The 13,104-nt window shown below is 41.3% G+C and overlaps 1 protein-coding gene across 2 annotated transcripts in view; it reads left to right on the plus strand.

The window, feature by feature from the left end:
* Ptprr (protein tyrosine phosphatase receptor type R) overlaps positions 1 to 13,104 on the plus strand; it is a 249,354-nt gene that overhangs the window by 121,244 nt on the left and 115,006 nt on the right. Inside the window, exon 1 of one of the 2 annotated variants that reach the window (XM_032912583.1) lies at positions 11,914 to 12,037. The exons of the other annotated variant lie outside the window; for it this stretch is intronic. The gene's annotated coding sequence lies outside the window, so the exon portion shown is untranslated. Of the gene's footprint in view, positions 1 to 11,913; positions 12,038 to 13,104 lie in introns of those variants that run through there. 2 annotated transcript variants of the gene reach the window in all.

The raw sequence follows: 13,104 nt of genomic DNA on the forward strand, positions 1-13,104 counted from the left end.
TTCTAGCGTTGGTTTCACTTTAGTGTGAACTCTGTGCTAGCACTGGTTTCACTTTAGTGTGTACTCTGTGGGATCTCATATTCTAGTGTTGGTTTCACTTTAGTGTGAACGCTGTGTGATCTCATATTCTAGTGTTGGTTTCACTTTAGTGTGAACACTGTGCGATCTCATATTCTAGTGTTGGTTTCACTTTAGTGTGAACTCTGTGCGATCTCATATTCTAGTGAACTCTGTGCGATCTCATATTCTAGCGTTGGTTTCACTTTAGTGTGAACGCTGTGTGATCTCATATTCTAGCGTTGGTTTCACTTTAGTGTGAACTCTGTGCTAGCACTGGTTTCACTTTAGTGTGTACTCTGTGGGATCTCATATTCTAGTGTTGGTTTCACTTTAGTGTGAACGCTGTGCAATGTCATAGTCTAGTGTTGGTTTCACTTTAGTGTGAACTCTGTGCGATCTCATATTCTAGTGTTGGTTTCACTTTAGTGTGAACGCTGTGCGATCTCATATTCTAGCGTTGGTTTCACTTTAGTGTGAACGCTGTGTGATCTCATATTCTAGCGTTGGTTTCACTTTAGTGTGAACTCTGTGCTAGCACTGGTTTCACTTTAGTGTGTACTCTGTGGGATCTCATATTCTAGTGTTGGTTTCACTTTAGTGTGAACGCTGTGCAATGTCATAGTCTAGTGTTGGTTTCACTTTAGTGTGAACTCTGTGCGATCTCATATTCTAGCGTTGGTTTCACTTTAGTGTGAACACTGTGCGATCTCATATTCTAGCGTTGGTTTCACTTTAGTGTGAACTCTGTGCGATCTCATATTCTAGCGTTGGTTTCACTTTAGTGTGAACGCTGTGCGATCTCATATTCTAGCGTTGGTTTCACTTTAGTGTGAACTCTGTGCTAGCACTGGTTTCACTTTAGTGTGTACTCTGTGGGATCTCATATTCTAGTGTTGGTTTCACTTTAGTATGAACGCTGTGCGATCTCATATTCTAGTGTTGGTTTCACTTTAGTGTGAACACTGTGCGATCTCATATTCTAGTGTTGGTTTCACTTTAGTGTGAACGCTGTGTGATCTCATATTCTAGCGTTGGTTTCACATTAGTGTGAACGCTGTGTGATCTCATATTCCAGCATTGGTTTCACTTTAGTGTGAACGCTGTGTGATCCCATATTCTAGCGTTGGTTTCACTTTAGTGTGAACTCTGTGCTAGCACTGGTTTCACTTTAGTGTGTACTCTGTGGGATCTCATATTCTAGCGTTGGTTTCCCTTTGTGTGAACTCTGTGCTATCTCATATTCTAGCGTTGGTTTCACTTTAGTGTGAACGCTGTGTGATCTCATATTCTAGCGTTGGTTTCACTTTAGTGTGAACTCTGTGCTAGCACTGGTTTCACTTTAGTGTGTACTCTGTGGGATCTCATATTCTAGTGTTGGTTTCACTTTAGTGTGAACGCTGTGCGATCTCATATTCTAGTGTTGGTTTCACTTTAGTGTGAACACTGTGCGATCTCATATTCTAGTGTTGGTTTCACTTTAGTGTGAGCGCTGTGTGATCTCATATTCAGCGTTGGTTTCACATTAGTGTGAGCGGCTGTGTGATCTCATATTCAGCATTGGTTTCACTTTAGTGTGAATGCTGTGTGATCCCATATTCTAGCGTTGGTTTCACTTTAGTGTGAACTCTGTGCTAGCACTGGTTTCACTTTAGTGTGTACTCTGTGGGATCTCATATTCTAGCGTTGGTTTCCCTTTGTGTGAACTCTGTGCTATCTCATATTCTAGTGTTGGTTTCACTTTAGTGTGAACTCTGTGCTAACACTGTTTCACTTTAGTGTGTACTCTGTGGGATCTCATATTCTAGTGTTGGTTTCACTTTAGTGTGAACTCTGTGCGATCTCATATTCTAGCGTTGGTTTCACTTTAGTGTGAACTCTGTGCGATCTCATATTCTAGCGTTGGTTTCACTTTAGTGTGAACGCTGTGCGATCTCATATTCTAGCGTTGGTTTCACTTTAGTGTGAACGCTGTGCGATCTCATATTCTAGCGTTGGTTTCACTTTAGTGTGAACGCTATGCGATCTCATATTCTAGCGTTGGTTTCACTTTAGTGTGAACTCTGTGCGATCTCATATTCTAGCGTTGGTTTCACTTTAGTGTGAACGCTGTGCGATCTCATATTCTAGCGTTGGTTTCACTTTAGTGTGAACTCTGTGCTAGCACTGGTTTCACTTTAGTGTGAACGCTGTGCGATCTCATATTCTAGCGTTGGTTTCACTTTAGTGTGAACTCTGTGCTAACACTGGTTTCACTTTAGTGTGAACTCTGTGCGATCTCATATTCTAGCGTTGGTTTCACTTTAGTGTGAACGCTGTGCGATCTCATATTCTAGTGTTGGTTTCACTTTAGTGTGAACTCTGTGCGATCTCATATTCTAGCGTTGGTTTCACTTTAGTGTGAACTCTGTGCGATCTCATATTCTAGCGTTGGTTTCACTTTAGTGTGATCGCTGTGCGATCTCATTTTCTAGCGTTGGTTTCACTTTATTGTGAATGCTGTGTGATCTCATATTCTAGCGTTGGTTTCACTTTAGTGTGAACTCTGTGCTAGCACTGGTTTCACTTTAGTGTGTACTCTCTGGGATCTCATATTCTAGTGTTGGTTTCACTTTAGTGTGAACGCTGTGTGATCTTATATTCTTTCTCGGCTGTCAGGAGCCAAAGTCATGGGCAATGACACTTTGGGTTGCACAAGCTGGTTCTTCAGCAGTGTGGACTGAAGACAAAGTTACACGGTTTCCCAAGAAGTATTCTCCTTGCTAGCCACAACCTACTCCACTACACCTCCACACCATCTGCTTTCTCCTCAGAGCTTAAAGATGGAAGCCAAATTTTTCTACAAGTATGAAGAAGATATAAGAGAAAAAGTCCAATCATGGTTCTGGTTCTTGGTATTATCAGATGGATGGACCTGCCTGAGTTCTTTGGAGGAACAGGACCAACAAAATGGAGATGGCCATTAAATACTGAGATTTATTATAAGGATTTTTGCTAACATGATACAGGATGAGAATAAGATCTTTGATCTTCAAGGTGGAGATGCAAGAGACTTAATAGAATGCTTCCAATATGAGTTCAAAGGTCTGAGAAACAAAAGCGATTATAGTGTAAATTCTGAATCCGTCTCTGAAGAATTGACTCATAAACAATCACACGGGGAGAGTGAATTCTCTTAATTTTCATAGTTTGGAAGAAGCCACCTACTCTGAGAACAATGCTTAAGCAGAGTTTCTGCTTCAGCTGTCAATTCTATCCAGAAATGCCCCCGTTCACATGCTCACAGCAATGTTTAACCAAATATCTGGGTGCCCTGTGGTCCAGCCAGGTTGACACACGACAGCAAGTTTCAATACTGTAGAATGATCTTCAAATCCTCTGACCTAAGACAATTGATTCCCAAAATATAAAGTCACTACCCAGTTTTTGCCCTTTATAGGAGATTTAGGGTGTAAAAAAAAAAACTATTAATCTTATTTTGTAGTAGTTATTATATTTTCATCTCTCATTCTAATATTTAAGTCCTTTAAAATTATTATTAATATGGCTTTAAGTACATCTTTGATGCTCTACTAACTCTCATTTATGTGTGCCAAGGGAGAGAAAATGTACTTGGGTTAGTAGACACACAGCCTTAGGGAAGTTGTTCATACTCTGGAGACTGTTTGCTCATCAGTAAATGATAACTGTGCTGGCTTCACAGGGCTGTTTTGTTGTTCATTTATTTGGCTTTGAGGCAGGATCTCTCTACAGAACTCAGGAACGCCTCAAATGGGATCCTCCTGCTTCTGCCCAAGTGTGCCCCACTGCACCCAACATGAAATAGTCAATGCGTTAAGCACAAACAGGACACAACACATGCAATCAGAGTGTTAGCTCCTCGTTATCCATCATGTAAAGCCTATGTGTCCACATTTCCGCCTAGCCCCTTCTCTTTTCCTGCTCGAACCCCTGGGCCAGTGTGGCACACAGCTCTGATCTCTCTGATACTGTTTCTTACTCTGTAAGCACTCAGGAGATTCCATATGAAACTCTTCAACCGCAGCACAGAAAAGGGAGCCGCATGTCTCTACTCCAGACGGGAGTGGGTCAGATAAGTCTGAGGGGATAAGTTTGATTGGCACATGGCCTCCTGTGCTTTCTTGTTGCTCTTCTTTGCATTGGGTATCTTTGGCGATTTGCTTGAGCAAGACATCAAAATTAATGCATATGCCCGCATTTACTGTTGTCCAAAAGCACACTCAGCAATGGACACCATGTTTTTAGACATTTGCTGCACCCCCAGGTAGACTGGTGATGAGGAGCAAGGTGATGGGAGCCAATATGGTTCTCAGCATGGTGGAGATAATGGAGGCGAGGGTGTGCTGCTGAGGCCACAGGTTTTGGCAGAATTGCCCAAATACCAGCTAAACAGACTGGGTGGGTTATTCAGCCTCTTGGCTACCATAGTCTCTCAACCATCAAAATGAGGGGTGATAGGTTCAGGAACTATTCTCTGTAGAATACAAAAGCAGCCTCACAGGGATGACTGGCAAGTGTCAGTCGCCATGACTACCCATGCTGCCTGTCAAACTTAAACATTTACGCAAAGCCTTTGTACTGGCTGGTTTTGTATGTCAACTTGACACAAGCTGGAGTTATCACAGAGAAAGGACCCTCCCTTGAGGAAATGCCTCCATGAGATCCAGCTGTAAGGCATTTTCTCAATGAGGGATCAAGGGGGAGGGCCCAGCCCATTGTGGGTGGAGTCATCCCTGGGCTGGTAGACTTAAGAGAGCAAGCTGAGCAAGCCAGGGGAGCAAGCTGAGTAAGCAGCATCCCTCCATGGCCTCTGCATCAGCTTCTGCTTCCTGACCTGCTTGAGTTCCAGTCCTGACTTCCTTTGGTGATGAACAGCAATGTGGAAGTGTAAGTTGAATAAACCCTTTCCTCCCCAACTTGCTTCTTGGTCATGGTGTTTGTGCAGGAATAGAAACCCTGACTAAGACAACAGGATTAGTTCCTTTCCACTCTTGGGGCACTGTCAGATGAGCAAGAATGAAATGCAGACAATTGTAAGATACAGGTCATGGCTGATTTGCTTGAGAATATTTTGTGTGAATAGTTCTCAGGAACAAAAATGCCTTTTTCCTCAAAAAAGGAAAGAATTAACAGCGAAGTAGAGATGCAGACCGTATGGCTTTATTTTCAAGAAAGCTTACAAATGTTTATATACTTCCAGGAACAATCCATCAGTGATAGAGAAAACAATGATACAGAAAACAAGCAAAAGAGAACAGAACATAGGATGAGTACCTAAGTAAGGGGATTTTCCCTTAATGAGAATAAGAAAAATGTCTCCCGTGGGCCTGACAGGCCTTGTAACCAAGGACTCAGAGAACCCAGTGCTTGGCACACACTGGAAGCTCACGAAATTTTTGCTGAGTGAATCTAGTAGACATCTCTTCCAAATCAAGAAAACAATATGAACCAGACACAGAACGGATGGAGAAGCACAGAATGGTATAATTTATTCATGACCCATGCTTGGCTGCTGCTTGGTTTGTAGTGTGTTCTTTATAGTCCAAATCAGATACCCTATTTTTTACATAAACTATGGTTTTAATCTGACAGCAAAACCAACGTGAAATCTAGTTAACTTGGTTTTGGGCTTATTCGATATCTACTATGATCCCTTAATAATATAAGGCTCAAATGGAAAATAATCTGTTTTTTAGCTTACTAATTCATTTTCAGATATATGAAAGGCATCCAATTCATTTATCTATGCCTACACTTTCTCTCCATTTCCAGAATTATTTTTAGCACTGACAAAATTACTAATTATATTAAATCAAAACACAGATAATATTTACAGACCAAATATCTATTTTACCTTAAAGGCAAAATTGCTAATTGGCACTTGGTAAGATCTAATTCATGATTATACAGACAATGTTTGCTTACAAGGCTTTGAAATTATAAAAAAGCCTAATATATATATATATATATATATATATATATAGTCTACTCTGATGAAGTTCATTTATTCTTACTTCTGTTATACTTGACAGGGGTGAGGTTGGGGGCATCAAGAGGACTAGAAGACAGATTATCTGTTATTAAAAATCTACAAAATACATTTTGAAATATAGAAATCATAAGAATGCTTTTGCAAATTTGTTATTTATTACTTAACCTCCTCCAAGTCCCAGACACCCAGAAGTATTAAAAGAAAATCAAATTCTATACAGAATGTATATCAGATAAGATGCTTTCGAAAACGTGTTTAAAACTGGGTTGATGATTCTCCTGATGGCGATGAGTCCCGTGATTTTGCCTCTGCCCTCGGAATAAACAAAATGACAAATGTTAAAGCGTTCCTGCACATCTCTAGTGCAGTGCAATGCAGACAGAAATGGTGTTTATAAACATTCTAATGGAGCTTATGAATAATGAATGATGAGGCTGCACTTGATCGCATGGTAATAAGAGTTGGAAAATAATGTACTCAGAGGAATTTTGATGAGTTAATAACAGACATGTAAATTTACCCTCACGCGTTCACGGATGAGAAATGATCTCATTATAGTCTAGTGTTATGTGAAGTTTTCATTTACGTCTTGTTAGAAAGTCATCTTAGGTTGATCTCATTTCCTCTTGCTGTGTTTTGAAGCTATTCTGATAGCCCGATGACTCACTTAAACTTTCTTTAGGCTGCAAAAAAAAATGTGATCATGGTTATCATTTAAAATATTTTTCTGGACCAAGGAGATGGCTCAGTGAATAAGTGTTTGTCAAGTGAGCATCAGAACCAGAATTCAGATCCTCATGAGGCAGACACAGAAGACCACTGGGCCAAGCTGCCCAGCATCGCTGGCAGGGATTGCCCAGCAGAGCTCCAGGTTCAGTGAGGAGCTCTGCCTGAATGGGGAGGAGAGAGCTTTAAAAAGACAGGATGTCCAGGTCAACTGTGGGGCCTCTGCTTCCATAGTCACAAACATGAATGGGCACCAGCACATGCTCTACTTGAAGAAAGAAAGAGAAAGAAAAAGCTGTGTCCTATGGACACCCATAGCAGGGGATTCTTCTCCAGCCTCCCCTCCGACATTAGCATGTATTCCTTCGTATATTACAAAAATGCAAAGTAGCACAGCATTTTGGAGTGTGTAGGGTGTGTGTGTGTGCACTTTTCTTTCATGGAGTTCTGTCACAATTTTTGACCTGCTTCCTCACTTTTTTTCCCATTTCCTTCAATCTCCCTTTTAGAGACCTAACCCTTACTTGCCCTAGGACAGCTTCTTTCATGAGAACTCCTTAGCCATGCACAGACACAGAGTATTATTTCAAGGGATGAACATGGTTCATATCAATCCTATTTCATGGAAAATAGAGATCCAGGCAAATAGTTCAGTGGTTAAGAGCACCTGCTGAGGGGTTGGGGATTTAGCTCAGTGGTAGAGCGCTTGCCTAGCAAGCGCAAGGCCCTGGGTTCGGTCCCCAGCTCCGAAAAAAAGAAAAGAAAAAGAAAAAAAAAGAGCACCTGCTGCTCTTGCAGAGGGCCTGAGTTCAATTCCCAGCAACCACACCAGGTGCAGGATCACAACCTTTGAATAGGTGCAGTAGATAACCCATCCTGGTTAAGAAGTACTAAGAAGAAGGCAGACAATGGCAGACAAGATAATATTTTAAAATACTCCCATTGGAAGACCTTTGCAGAAGTAGTGTTTTAGTAGAAATCTGAATAGAGACACTAAGACCCATAGTATTTTAGAGAAATTTTTTATTAGTAAGGCCACCAGCACAAAGACAGAGGAAGTTAGGTGTGTTAGAAGGGATAAGACCAGAAAGCATAAGGGGCTGGGAGATCATTCCCCAGTTAAAGCCCTTGCTGTGCAGTCATGAGTACATGAGTTTGGATCCCTATAAACCATAAATGCTGGTGGGTATGGCAGACCACTTATAATTCAAGTTTTGGAAGGCACATTCCTAGAGCAAGCTCTCTAGCTAGACCTGCCTCATCAGCTTGCTCTGAGTTTGCCTGATATCCATGAATATAGTGGAAGACACAAAGGGGAAGATTCCTAACATCTACCCCCCAAGCTCCACATACACCAGCACATACATGGACTCAACCCATGTGCATCCATACATGTTCAAACACACACAGTCATACCATATACATATAAGGAAAAAGTACTGGGATTGAAGGGACATATCAAAGATGGAGGGAGGCAGGGAGCTGCTAAGACGGCACTCAAATAGGGCCATGTCAGATTCTAATTTTACTCTAAACAAGTCAAGATGCCCCCAGAGAGTTTTAAGATAGCACTGACATGATCTAATTTGTGATTTAAAAAAAACACAGTCACTCTGGCTCTGTGCAGAGGTAAAAGGAAGCTGGAAGCTGGGAGAACAATTAGAAGCCTGCCACTAGGATCCATACTGACTGACGGAAGTGTGGCAGGAGTGGTGAAGGTCGTTGGAAGCAATGTTGCCATGACTGTTGTCCATAGATAGAATGGACTTCAGTTACCAATAGTAGGACATAAGGAAAAGGAAGAGTGAAGGAATGATATTGTGGTTTTGTTTAATTCGGGCATTTTGTTTTGTTTTGCTTAAGCACTTGACGATTCCAGCTATAAGAAGAAGAGACAGGAGGAAAGAGCCAACCTGGTGTGAGAGTGGGGAGGGCAGGAGTCAGAGGTCTTCCTATGGAGTTCCCTATTCCCTCCAGGTCCCTCCATCCTTCCCCCAACTCTTCCACAAGACTCCCTGTGCTCTACCTAATATATGACTGTGGGTCTCTGCATCCATTACAGTCAGCTGCTGCATGGAGCCTCTCAGAGGACAATTATGCTAGGCTCCTGTCTGCAAGCATAACAGAGAATCATTCATAGTATCATATATTAGTTCTTGCCCATGGGAAGAGTCTCAAGTTGAGCCCTTCATTGGTTAGCCCTTCCCTTGGTCTCTACTCAATCTATATCCCTGCACTTCCTGTAGGCAAGACAAATTTTGGGGTAAAGGTTTTGTGGGGGGGGTCATTGTCCTTATTTCTCTAATGGGAGTCCTGCCTTCCTACAAGAGGTGGCTACTTAAAGATCCTTATCCCCAGCTACTAGGAGTCTCAGCTAGAGTCACCCCCATAGGCTCTCAGGAGCCTCCCCAATCTCAGGTCTCTGGGAACACTTCCCCATCCCACTGCTGAATTCTATTCCCTCTCCTGGCCTTCCTTCCCTGGCTTTTCCCACACCTGATCTCCCCTTCCCCTCCTCATCCTCTCTCTCACCCAGTTTTCTCCCTCCATCTGCCCCTGATGATTATTTTATCTCTCCTGAGTGAGATTCATGCATCCTCCCTTGGGCCCTCCCTCTTATTTAACTTCTTTGGGTTTGTGGATTGTAGCATGAGTATCCTGTACTTTATGGCTAGTATACACTTATAAGTGAGTATATACCATTCATGTCCTTTTGGGTCTGGGTTACCTCACTCAGGGTGATAGTTTCAAGGTCCATCTGTTTGCCTGTGCAATTCATGATGGCCTTGTTTTTAATGGCTGTATAATATTCCATAGTGTAAATAAACCACACTGTCTGTGTTTATTCTTTGGTTGAGGGACATCTGGGTTGTTTCCAGTTTCTGGTTATCATGAATAAAGCTCCTATGAGCATAATGGAGCCCGTGTCCTGGTGGCATGGTGGAGCATCTTTTGGGTATATGCCCAGGAGTTATATAGCATCCCTGTATCCCTTCAGTCAGTTTGTATCTGTCACCTTTCCTGTGAAGGGATAGCCTGCTCAGTTCTGTACATGACATCCACAGAGAGCCCAAATACTGGTGACACCAGTCTTATGTCACTCAAGCCTAAATGCACAAAGATTCAAGTGATGGAAGTATCTTAATATGAGCTTTTACAGTGTCCTGTTCCAGGCCTGGTTCTGAACGTCTCTGATCATTTGTCCTTAACCTGCTGTCATTTTGGACTCCATTTTGCTTCCGTTTTGGAACAGCAGAGCCTGACAGACAGGTCACCCCATAATGAGATTGTCCCCTGAGCAGTTGCAATCATATCACTTGAACTGCATTGGCCTCTCAGACAAACAAAGATTTCTCAGAGGCTAGCTTGCCGAGCTGGCACTAAGACAATGAACAACCAGGCCACAGTCAGACCAAGGCTGCTTACTGGGTGAACCTTTCCCCCACTGCCCCAGTTCTTCCCAAATTTTTCATTTTGAAATATTAACTGTTTTATAAAGTGGCTACTTATTAATACATAATATTAATAAAATAATTTAGGAATTGAGTGTTTAAACCTAAGTCTTTTGTCAGGGCCTCACAGAAAGACTGGGATACTCAATGTATGTCACTACAAAGTTGTCATTTTGATCCTTTCCTGACATTTTTATTATTATTATTATTATTATTATTATTATTTTGGTTTTCCTCAGGGCAAATGGCTGGGCCTGACATTTTGAAGCCCCCAGAATAAGGAAGGCTTCTGCTTTAGAACTCCAGTTACAGTAAAAGCAGGAAGAAAAAAAAGAGTCAGAAGCAATAAATGATGCAAGGTCTTCTCTTATAAAGGACTAATAACAAGGATGGTAGCTGGATGAGGAAACCTTTTGGTTTGTGTGGCTTTCGATAAGCTGTTGTTTCTTTGCTGAGCCAGGCTCCACAATGCAGCTCCTCATGTTTTTTGGCTCCCTCTGTTTCACTTACAGACCCCCCTGTCTGTGCCTCCCAAGTTGGTAAGGTTAGAAATGTAAACCACTGAGCCCCAAAGGCTTTGCGTTAGTACGAAGACTAGCCCAGGACGTTCGAGGTAGACCAGAAAGCTGTACTAGAAAGGGCCAAATTAGTGATATAAGAGAGAGAGAATTTAACCAACAATTATCTCCCACCCTGACATACCAAAAGTTGTTTATTCTTTGGCTATTGATCTTCCTTAAAATTCCCTCTCAGTTTTAAAGTAAAATTTAACCAAGAAAATCTTAGTACTTAATGTCTATTCACTGAAGTCACTTCATTAAGATCCATTTTCAGGTAGGGAATTGTTGGATCGAAGACTGTGAATATTTTTAAGACTATTGAAAATGGGTTGGTACTCTTTAAAAAATTAATTTACCATGCTACCAGTAATGTATAAATAATTAAGCTTTATTGAAGTCTTACTCGAATTATGCCATGTATCTTGATGTCAGAGTTTCTGGGATCCTCAAAGTGTTTCAGTGAATCTTACTGTTAGAAAATGAGGTTAGCACTTACAGACAAAAAAAAATGTTTTCCTTTCCTTTGCTCTGTCTTATTTGTTTTCAAACTAAATGTCTCTAATAGTAATAATTGTAACAATCATTTATTTTAAATCATGTATTAAACTCAAATGGTATGGTAGGGAAAAATTAGTTTTTGAATCACACCAGCATATTTGTGAACCTCCAACTCATTAGTTGGGTTTATTATCAGTCACCTGAATTTCCTCTTCAAAATATATATGAATATTAATTAAATTAAATCAATTAATATTAATCTGTTTTCTAAGTCACAAAGTGAGTTAAAATTAGATGTCTGTAAAATCCCTGTTACCCAGTAAGAAAATTATTCACGAAGATGGTAGAACTTTAAAAAAATTATTATTTTCTTAAAATATCTAATAAACATATTTTCTTGTAAAACCAAGAAAAGAAAAAAATTCCCATGCAACATACCTGTTCCACAGTTCATAAAATTCTCACTTTACAGTTTTGCTAATCACTATGAAACAAACCACATGAATGCTAGCAAACTATTGAAACAGCAAGCACCTGGGGCGTCTCCTGGGACAGCACAGGCTGCGGCTGTCGACCTGGGCTCAGCAGAGCCTCTAGAAATAGTAGCAGTCGGCTAGCTCCAGGTGACTAAACAAGGCTTCAGCTCGCAGGCTTTCTGATTAGTCCAACTAGCCATGGTGAGGGAGTAACAAAAAGAACACAAATGGAAGCCGGATGCATCGCAACACTCGGTCAGTTTCCAAACCGGTAAGAGAACCCATACGGATGGGAAGAGGGCTGTCTGGGGGACCTGTGAGGTTGGGAGCATCAGCGCAGGCATTTCTGTCAGTGGCTGGTGGAGTGAGTCAGCAGAAAAGCTTTTGGATTCTCAGAGAAACATATTTAGCCTCTAAGTCTGAAGTGTAAACACACTCAGTGTGTCTTTACAGTATAGGTTCGCCACCCTCAGGAGTCTCCACAAAACTAACCAACCATCCCAAAGACTGGATCCCAAACGCATCCATTTGCACGAAACCCAAAAGTCTCGTAAGAGATAGTAAGGGAAGCACATGTTTTCTCTGTTTTGTCCAGTGGAGTTCCCACGCCGACACTGGGAGGGAGGGAAGGGGTGGGGTGACCTTACTTATGATAACTAGAAAATGAAAGAATCTAGACATGTTTACAAGGAGGGCATCTGGGGTCCCCACCTTCACATGCAGGCATCACTAAAACGCCAGTATCTTCTGTTGTGATCCAGTGACGAGATTGATGAATGAAAAGTGTTGATAGGAGATGCCCCTGGCCTAATCCCCATCTGGGAAGGGCGGCTTTGCTGTTTCCCTGTCTGTGAACCAAGAGTCTTGGTTTTTGATCTTAGTAGCTCTCACAATCATCTTGGGTCCTGATTAAAAATTATTTATGACTTCATTAATTAATCTGCATAGAAAGTAATGCTCTCCGATATGAAGAATATCACGTTTCTAAAATATGTTTATTGAATTCCCACTGTGTCCTACTATGTGTAGGGCTGGGGCATGCAGAGATGGGAAATGGAAATTTAGTTTGAACGTTTAAAATAGTGTTTCTGGATTTGGTACAAAGTTATGGACAACTTTCACTTTATAACATAGCTGGTAGCTCCTTATAATGAAATTGGATTAACTTCCTGTCTGATTCAACATCACAGAGAACAATCATCAGGATAGCCAAGATAAATCACTTGATTCAAAAAATCAAGCCCTGTTTCTCATAAAATGCGGGACTGCCAGGATTTTTTTTTTGTTTGGAGTATATCTCTAGTATGAAACGTGAGCAGCTA

Source organism: Rattus rattus, chromosome 1 (genome assembly GCF_011064425.1).
Source record: "Rattus rattus isolate New Zealand chromosome 1, Rrattus_CSIRO_v1, whole genome shotgun sequence".
NCBI classification, from domain to species: Eukaryota; Metazoa; Chordata; class Mammalia; order Rodentia; family Muridae; genus Rattus; species Rattus rattus.